At 41.1% G+C, this 9,027-nt stretch overlaps 1 non-coding gene across 1 annotated transcript; it reads right to left on the minus strand.

The window, feature by feature from the left end:
* Positions 1 to 5,531: 5,531 nt before the first annotated feature.
* On the minus strand, positions 5,532 to 5,645 carry LOC140279055 (U5 spliceosomal RNA). The gene has a single exon (XR_011909258.1). It is a non-coding gene; the product is annotated as a U5 spliceosomal RNA (small nuclear RNA).
* Positions 5,646 to 9,027: the final 3,382 nt, after the last annotated feature.

Genomic DNA, 9,027 nt, shown 5'->3' on the forward strand with positions numbered 1-9,027 from the left:
GTACAGTCAGGTATTTTAACCTTTTCTTACCCGCTTTTTACCAACTATGGTCGGACATTCACACCGTCTTACAGCGGAACACCTCCGCTCCCGCTTTTGATGGTGTATAGTCAGGCATTTGAACATTTTCTTACCCGCTTTTTACAAACTATGCTCGGACATTCAAACCTTGTAGCCGAACACATCCACTCCTGCTTTTGATGATGTATGGTTGGGCATTCAAAGCTACTTGTTGCCCGCTTTTCATTAATTTTGGGTGGACATTCACACCTTGTCACAGCCAAACACCTCCGCTCCCTGTTTTGATCATGTATGGTTGGACATTCGCACCTTTTCTCACCCGCTTTTTGCCAACTATGGTCGGCTGTTCACAGCTTCCTCTCCACCATACTTGTATGGTGGGATATTCACACCCACTTGCATCCGAAGACCTTTTGTTGATATTTAGTCGGTCATTCGCAGCTTACCCGCTTTTGGCAAACTATGGCCTTCATGCAGCCAAACACCTCTGATCTCGCTTTTGATGATGTAAGGTTGGGCATTCAGACCTTGCTTCACCTGCTTTTCACCAAATATAGTCGGACATTCACACCTTCTTGCAGCCGAACACTTCCGCTTTTAGTGTTCTATGAGGCATTCACATATTTTTTTTCACCGTATTTTATAGATTATGGTTGGAAATTCTCACCCACTCTCATCTGAAGACCTCTCCTCCCGCTTTTGTTAATATATAGTCGGGCATTCGAACCTTTTCTTACCCGCTTTTTACAAATTATAGTCGAACATTCACACCTACTTGCAGCTGAATACTTCCGCTCCACCTTTTAGGTATGTATGGTTGGCATTTGCACCTCTTTTTATACTGATTGCTGAAGATTAAGTTGTACTTTCTCAAACTACAACATTTTTTTATTTGTTGAAACTTGATTTGAAGTGGATAAATAAGGAGGACAAACAGTTTTAAGTCAGGCTGATAGAAGGAATTAATTTTATAGCAAAATCTGTACTTCGTCATATGTCGAGAGATGCTTATTGCTGAAGAAGTTCTTTCTCATTCTACAAAGTACAACGTTGTTTATCGTTGAAACTTGATTAGACATGAATAAATATGAAGGACAAAGCAGTCTTAACTTGGTTTGAGTTAAGGAATTCGTTTTATAGGAGAATCCGAATTCGTGCATAACTCATAAAATAGAGCTTATTTTCGGATTCCTGAAGAATGATTCTGGTTCTTTCTCATAATACAAAGTTTGTTGTTTATTGTTGAAACTTCATCAGAAGTGAAGAAATAAATGAATGCCTATCAACAAATGTGGGATCTAAACTCTAGTCCTTCCTCTAAAATAATTTCCTTTCTCAATTTAGAAATGTGTGTGTGTAAGTCACAACACCCGTGACACCAAAACGGCTTTCTTTTCTCTACACTCTGCACTATGAGCACACACACCAAATCAGAAAGGCTTTTTTCTCTCTTTTCTACATTATGGACTGTGGGGACACAAAACCGCTCTCTCTCTTTTTTTTTTTTATCGTGTGCCAGGGCGTTGTCTCATGTATTAGATTATGCTTAAGATACGAATGGGTTTATCAGTCACATCAGAATCCATACATACTGATCCTCCCGTAATAAAATGGTCGGATCTTATCAAACACACTTTGTTTCTTGTGACAATCAAGTCAGCGAAACAGCGTATACACGTCAAGACACTGAATCAAGTTTGCCACAAGAACTCATAAGTTTGGCAGTATTGCTCTGCCATCAGCAATGATACACCCATTTTATTTTCGTGAGACATGTGCAAGCACCTGTTCATCTACTGTTCTATCACTATGAATTAGTAATCTATTATCAATAAGGATACTTCTACAACTACTATCAAAGTATGTCCGGACTTCTTATGTTGTCAGTTGCTATATATGAATAAGTGGGTAGCTACTGACAAGCATTAAGCATGTCACACAGCCCAAACATATAACATTTCAGGACACACCACACAGTTAACAACCACAGTGAAGCGTGTCAAAGCCCAAACATGTAACATTCAACAGGACACTTACACAACACATTCAAATCAAACAGTCAGACAACATACAAGAACATATACCCCAGCCGGCATTGCTCCCTGCCTATTTTCGTACAGCACACTATGTGTGCGCACACCTTTATTCACAAACTCTTCAACTTATACTCTTTTACCGAAGCTGCTACAGCTCGATTGGCCAAATACCCTTAGATCCTATTTCGGTGAATTTGACATCTGCCTTGTATGTAACAGATTAGCGGTTTAGCAGTTTTAATTTAGTTTGAGTGAAGGAATTAATTTTATAGCAAAATCCGAAATCGTGAAGAACTAAGCTTATTCTCGGATTCCTGAATCTTTAGATTTGCTCTTTCTTTTACTGCAAAGTACAATGTTGAGCAGCACTAATGAGTTGTTTCTATTTTTGGCAGGCTTTACCTTTGCGGGTGAAGCCCTTTCTGTCTGTGCAAAAGAAATCTTCTTACTGTGCAGAGTGACTTCTCTGAGTAGAGTCGCCTTACTTGTTGCGACTGTGCCGATGTTCGAAGCTGGAGTGCAAAGTTGTTGCTTGAATGGTGCTTGCTGGAGCGTGCGGGAGTGCAAAGTTATACCATTTAAAAGGGCTGAAGAGTGCTCAGTGCAGCGGGTGGGCGACACTCTGGCCACCTTGAAAACCGAGATTACATCCACTACCAGGGGCAGCCCAAGTTCTGCCGCAAGTGTGGTGAGCATGGGCACCTGGTTGAGGCTTGTACCAAGGTGTTATGTGGGAAGAGCAGAGAAATTGGGCAAACTTTTGGAGAGTGTCCAAATGGCAGGAAATGTAATCTCTGTGGAGAATTAAATTACCTCTTCAGAGATTGCCCTAAATCTTTTGCCAACAAATTAAAGACGGTAAAGCCACAGTCAAGCCAACAAAGAGAAGGACCAAAGGTGGCAGTTGGTGAACAAAGTGAAGAGGTTGACCCAATAAATTCAAACTTCCCGCCAAAAGCTTGGATTGGAAGTGAGGAGCAAAAAGGGGAGGGGCCTGTAGAGGCCTCACCACTCAGTGTTGAAGTCTGTGAGAATTCACAGGCAGAGGGTGGAGCTACGCTAAATGAGGAGGAAGAGCAGACAGGTGAGTCTAGTGAAGATACTCACCTCCCCGAAGGTCAACAGCCGAAGAGGACGGCATCTGAGCCTCTGATTCCCCAGTGGTATCAGAGAAGAGGGGAAGGGTTAGGTCCCTTTCAGACAGTTCTTCAGTGGAAGAACCTAGAGTCTTCCCCTCCGACTCACCAAATGAGGTCTCCTTTTTAACTTCAGCTCTGCACTCGACCCCCAGGGACTCAAAGTTAAATGCAACATTGCGTCAGAGGCCAACACCGAGAGTCCGAAAAGGAAATATAGATCAACCTACTCACTTTTCACCTAAAGAAATGAAGGAAGAGCTAGTTTCCCAAGAAATAACCTGTGTGTAATTTGTTTTGATAACTTAGAAAAACGAAAATGACATACCTACTTTCCTTTATGCTTTTAATGGTTCTCACCTTCTCAACACTAAATGTGAGAAGTGTGAAATCAAAGACAAGAGCCCAGAGTATTTTATCCATCTTAGACTCCATAAAATCAGATGTGTTTTTAATACAAGAATGTGGACTACCTTTTTTAAAAAACCATAGACAATGGGAGGAAATGTGGCCCCATTTATCGATATGGAGTGGCTCAAATCAAAATAAAAATGATGGTGTGGCCATTCTAATTAAAAATCCGCATGTTCTGGTGAAAGGTAGCACAGTGGTGAGAGACGGACGGGCACTTTTAGCACACTTGAATTTTATGGGGCAAGACTTTAACCTCTTAAATATTTATGGTTTCAATGGAAAAAATGAAAGGTATGACCTTTTAGAAGATATACAGCTTTACATGCTAGGGCAAGTACCTTTAGTTGTAGGAGGGGATTTTAACTGTATCTTGAGCAGGAAAGATAGAAAAAGAGCAGGGGTAGATTTTAAAGTGGATAAGACTTCGATTTTACTTCAGGGCATATGCAGGGATTTTAAGCTTACTGACTGTTTTAAAACCATGCATCCCAGAGAGGAGGGCTTCACCTGGTTTAGTCATGATGGCACCAGAGCCTCTCGCATTGATTATTTCTTTACTAGAGATTGCCCACCCACTGATGTTAGATTAACCCCTGTTTTCTTTTCAGACCACCTTATGCTCTCCTGCACCCTTTCACCCCCTTCTGGTGTGATGGTAGGAAGTGGTCTGTGGAAACTCAACTGTTCCCTGTTGGAGGATGAAATCATAGTCAGTCAGTACAGGGAATGTTATAAAGAGTGGCAGACCCTTCAAGACCTCTACGAAACACATGCACAATGGTGGGAAATGGTGAAGGAAACAACCCAGACTTTTTTTAAACAGCAAGGTAAACGTAAAAAAAGGAAAGAGAATAGATGTATGATGGGACTACATAAACGCTTACAGCGCTACTTTAAACTAAATCAGTGTGGCATAGACTTTAAAGAAGAAATCAAAGATGTCAAAAAGGAAATGTCAGTTTTAGCAGAAATAAAGAGTAAAGGAATTTTTGTAAGAAGCAGGGAGCAGGAAATTGAGGAAGGTGAAAAAGAAAGAAAGTTATAAATAAAAAGGAGTGTATTCAAAATCTAAAAAGAGAAGATGGGTTTTTAACAAAATCCACACAAGAGATGATTGAAACTGTACATACCTTTTATAGTAACATGTACAAAGAGAAACCAGTGCACTTGGAAACATCGGCAGAAATCTTAAAATTCGTTGACAAAACCGTAAAAGAGAATGCACACTTGACACAGAATTTTACTGCTTTAGAGTTAAAAAAATGCCTAACAGGTTTTAAGAGAAGTCGAGCTCCGGGTTTAGACGGGCTTCCTGCAGAATTCTATCTGACCTATTGGGACCTTTTATCATCAGACATTTTAGATGTTTTTAAAGATTTTGAAAAACTCGACCGACTGCCTGACAGTTTTAGAGTGGGAATAGTGACTCTACTTTATAAAAAAAATTATAAGACTGACCTAAAGAATTGGAGGCCCATCACACTTTTAAACTTTGACTGTAAACTTTTTAGCAAGGTTTTAGCGACACGGATGTCCTCTGTTTTAGAGGAGGTAATTCACCCAGACCAAGCTTGTGCCATCTCAGGGAGACAACTCACCGACAGCCTCGTACTGATTCGAGACATCATTGATTACGCTAGAGACAGAAACACCCGGCTTGTCATCTTAAATTTAGACTTTGAAAAAGCATTTGATCGGGTCTCGCATCAATATCTCTTTCAGGTGTTGCAGCCATCGAAAAGGGCCCGATTGTTCCTACTTGGTGAGCTTTGCTTGGTTGAGACGCTTGCCCCCCCCCCCTGCTCCTCGGCTGACCAAGTAGAAACAATCTATTCGATGGCTGCCTTGTCTTGTAAGGCGACTCTACTCAGAGAAGTCACTCTGCAAAGTAGCAAGATTTCTTTTGCACAGACAGAAAGGGCTTCACCCGCAAAGGTAAAGCCTGCCAATAATAGAAACAACTCATTAGTGCTGCTCTCCACGGAAGTCTTTAGTAAAAGGCGAAAGACTTGTATGTTATGAAGAGAAACCAGAGTACGATTATCCGTCACTGCGGGAGCAGGGCATCAGGCTAGTTGGTATAGCCACCTTCCCCATGGTGAGCTTTGCTTGGTTGAGACGCTTGCCCCCCCCCCCCCCCCCCCTTGCTCCTCGGCTGACCAAGTAGGAACAATTGGGCCCTATTCGATGGCTGCCTTGTCTTTTACTCTATGCAAAAGACAAGGCAGCAACAAAAACACCACGAGAATCCCGTATTGAGGCTTTGTTCTGACCGCTCATTCGGTGTCGCGTTTCTTTCTAGCAATTCTCCCGGTTAGCCGACACTCGGCTCGCTCCCATAGCCGTGTTAAAGTCTACTTCGCATTCACTCTCTTTTCTCAGCAGACTCTTGGGATTTTATCTATAAAATGAATTCCTTCACTCAAACTATGTTAAAACTGCTTTGTCGTTCATATTTACCATGTCTAGAAAGATTTAAACAAAAAAAACAACGTTGTACTTTGCAGTAAAAGAAAGAGCAAATCTAAAGTTTCAGGAATCCGAGAATAAGCTTACTTTCATGAGGGCTTCACGATTTCGGATTTTGCTATAAAATGAATTCCTTCACTCAAACTAAATTAAAACTGCTAAACCGCTAATCTGTTACATGTAAGGCAGATGTCAAATTCACCGAAATAGGATCTAAGGGTATTCGGCCAATCGAGCTGTAGCAGCTTCGGTAAAAGAGTATAAGTTGAAGAGTTTGTGAATAAAGGTGTGCGCACACATAGTGTGCTGTACGAAAATAGGCAGGGAGCAATGCCGGCTGGGGTATATGTTCTTGTATGTTGTCTGACTGTTTGATTTGAATGTGTTGTGTAAGTGTCCTGTTGAATGTTACATGTTTGGGCTTTGACACGCTTCACTGTGGTTGTTAACTGTGTGGTGTGTCCTGAAATGTTATATGTTTGGGCTGTGTGACATGCTTAATGCTTGTCAGTAGCTACCCACTTATTCATATATAGCAACTGACAACATAAGAAGTCCGGACATACTTTGATAGTAGTTGTAGAAGTATCCTTATTGATAATAGATCACTAATTCATAGTGATAGAACAGTAGATGAACAGGTGCTTGCACATGTCTCACGAAAATAAAATGGGTGTATCATTGCTGATGGCAGAGCAATACTGCCAAACTTATGAGTTCTTGTGGCAAACTTGATTCAGTGTCTTGACGTGTATACGCTGTTTCGCTGACTTGATTGTCACAAGAAACAAAGTGTGTTTGATAAGATCCGACCATTTTATTACGGGAGGATCAGTATGTATGGATTCTGATGTGACTGATAAACCCATTCGTATCTTAAGCATAATCTAATACATGAGACAACGCCCTGGCACACGATAAAAAAAAAAAGAGAGAGAGCGGTTTTGTGTCCCCACAGTCCATAATGTAGAAAAGAGAGAAAAAAGCCTTTCTGATTTGGTGTGTGTGCTCATAGTGCAGAGTGTAGAGAAAAGAAAGCCGTTTTGGTGTCACGGGTGTTGTGACTTACACACACACATTTCTAAATTGAGAAAGGAAATTATTTTAGAGGAAGCACTAGAGTTTAGATCCCACATTTGTTGATAGGCATTCATTTCTTCACTTCTGATGAAGTTTCAACAATAAACAACAAACTTTGTATTATGAGAAAGAACCAGAATCATTCTTCAGGAATCCGAAAATAAGCTCTATTTTATGAGTTATGCACGAATTCGGATTCTCCTATAAAACGAATTCCTTAACTCAAACCAAGTTAAGACTGCTTTGTCCTTCATATTTATTCATGTCTAATCAAGTTTCAACGATAAACAACGTTGTACTTTGTAGAATGAGAAAGAACTTCTTCAGCAATAAGCATCTCTCGACATATGACGAAATACAGATTTTGCTATAAAATTAATTCCTTCTATCAGCCTGACTTAAAACTGTTTGTCCTCCTTATTTATCCACTTCAAATCAAGTTTCAACAATTAAAAAAATTTGTAGTTTGAGAAAGAACAACTTAATCTTCAGCAATCAGTATAAAAAGAGGTGCAAATGCCAACCATACATACCTAAAAGGTGGAGCGGAAGTATTCAGCTGCAAGTAGGTGTGAATGTTCGACCATAATTTGTAAAAAGCGGGTAAGAAAAGGTTCGAATGCCCGACTATATATTAACAAAAGCGGGAGGAGATGTCTTCGGATGAGAGTGGGTGAGAATTTCCAACCATAATCTATAAAATACGGTGAAAAAATATATGTGAATGCCTCATAGAACACTAAAAGCGGAAGTGTTCGGCTGCAAGAAGGTGTGAATGTCCGACTATATTTGGTGAAAAGCAGGTGAAGCAAGGTCTGAATGCCCAACCTTACATCATCAAAAGCGAGATCAGAGGTGTTTGGCTGCAAGAAGGCCATAGTTTGCCAAAAGCGGGTAAGGTGCGAATGACCGACTAAATATCAACAAAAGTGGGGGCGGAGGTCTTCGGATGCAAGTGGGTGTGAATATCCCACCATACAAGTATGGTGGAGAGGAAGCTGTGAATGGCCGACCATAGTAAAAGGCGGGTGAGAGAAGGTGCGAATGTCAAACCATACATAATCAAAAGAAGGAGCGGAGGTGTTCTGCTGCAAGAAGGTGTGAATGTCCAACCATAGTTGGTAAAAAGCGGGTAAGAAAAGGTTAAAATACCCGACTGTACACAATCAATAGCGGCAGCGGAGTTGTTCGGCTACTAAAAGGTGTGAAAGTCCGACCATGGTTTGTAAAAAGCGGGTAAGAAAAGGTGCGAATGCCCGACAATGTATGATCAAAAGAGGGAGTGGAGGTTTTCGGCTGCAAGAAGGTCTGAATGTCCAACCATAATTTGTAAAAACCGGGGAAGAAAAGACTCGAAAGCCCGACTATACACCATCAAAAGTGGGAGCGGAGGTGTTCAGCTGCAAGACGGTCTGAATGTCCATCAATAATTGCTAGAAAACATGAAAGAAAATTTTCGAATATCAAACTGCACATGATCATAAGCGGGAGAGGAGGTGTTCAGCTGCAAGAAGGTGTGAATGTCTACCCATAATTACTGAAAAATGGGTAAGAAAAGGTGCGAATGCCTAACCATACATCATCAAAAGAGGGAGCGGAGGTGTTCCGCTGTAAGACGGTGTGAATGTCCGACCATAGATGGTAAAAAGCGGGTAAGAAAAGGTTAAATTACCCGACTGTACACAATCAAAAGAGGAAGCGGAGTTGTTCAGCTAAGAGAAGGTGTGAAAGTCCGACCTTGGTTTGTAAAAAGCGGGTAAGAAAAGGTTCGTATGCCCGAATATACACCATCAAAAGCGGAAGCGGAAGTGTTCGGCTGCAAGATATTGTGAACGTCCGACCAAAGTTTGTAAAAAGCAGTTAAGAAAAGG

This window comes from Leuresthes tenuis, unplaced genomic scaffold, assembly GCF_036924035.1.
Source record: "Leuresthes tenuis unplaced genomic scaffold, fLeuTen1.0.hap1 SCAF_20, whole genome shotgun sequence".
Classification (NCBI taxonomy): Eukaryota; Metazoa; Chordata; class Actinopteri; order Atheriniformes; family Atherinopsidae; genus Leuresthes; species Leuresthes tenuis.